The sequence below is a fragment of the Phymastichus coffea genome, unplaced genomic scaffold, assembly GCF_024137745.1.
Source record: "Phymastichus coffea isolate CEN01 unplaced genomic scaffold, Cenicafe_Pcof_1.1 PCOF00159, whole genome shotgun sequence".
NCBI classification, from domain to species: Eukaryota; Metazoa; Arthropoda; class Insecta; order Hymenoptera; family Eulophidae; genus Phymastichus; species Phymastichus coffea.
In genome coordinates this window covers 199,152-200,092 of record NW_026706970.1, presented here as the reverse complement: position 1 = coordinate 200,092, position 941 = coordinate 199,152, and positions in this window count along the sequence as shown.

Below are 941 nucleotides of genomic sequence, written 5' to 3'. Positions count from 1 at the left end.
GACAGTGCGTCTCTCTCGCAGTGCAATAGCCAACGTCTAGCAGTACATGCGACCGAGATTTTTGCTTCTGCTCCGTCAACGGTCGCGGTGTGTAGCCTTGGAAGAGCGGACCCTTCCTCGACTCCATTTGCCAATCGCAACGCATGCGCCCTGCCGCGCTGCGGCTCTCGGCTGTGCTCGGCTGCGACTCACGGGCCCGAGTTGATGACGATGACTTCGCCAGTTTTTCCTCGTGATTTTACAAGGTGCGCGCGCGTTCTTCTTTGCACGTCGGCTGTGCGACGTTGAAAGCAAATGATCGTTATTGCTAATTTTCAGCTTTATGCTCTCGCAACATCTTGATATAACGACGGTTTGTTCTCCGAACGCAGCTTTCATGCTCAGCTTTCCAGTGCGAGCGCTAGGCGTGCTTGGTGCAGTAGCGTTGCGCGCGTTTGAGCGACCGGTTTTTGCGATAAAATTCAAAAGATTTTCAGTGAAAATAATAGTGCCAGCATTGTTATTACGGCTGATACTCCTGCACTAATAAGCATTGTTGGATACCTGATTTGCTCCGTTGAAAATCTCTGTCTATAATGTATTTCGTCAATCTATGACTTTGTCGTAGAAAATATGATTCTTTGATACCCATTGATCTCCAAACGACTGTCATCTCATTCACCTGATTCACTATAAATTCATCAACTGATCAAGGAACAAGTACGCAGACAAGTTTTCAAGAATATTCATCGGCGTAAAATAGAAAATTGAAACGTGTTTGATTACATAATCCTGTCAATCAATAAAGTTGATTTGAATTCTAGCAGGCTCGCTAATCGCGTCACAGGCACAAATGTTGATGCAGACCGCGGTCGCGACGCGCGAGATTAACGAATTAGCATTTTGACAGGTTGCGCACCGAGACGAAAATCGCAACGATCATTGATTGAACGTCGACGGGC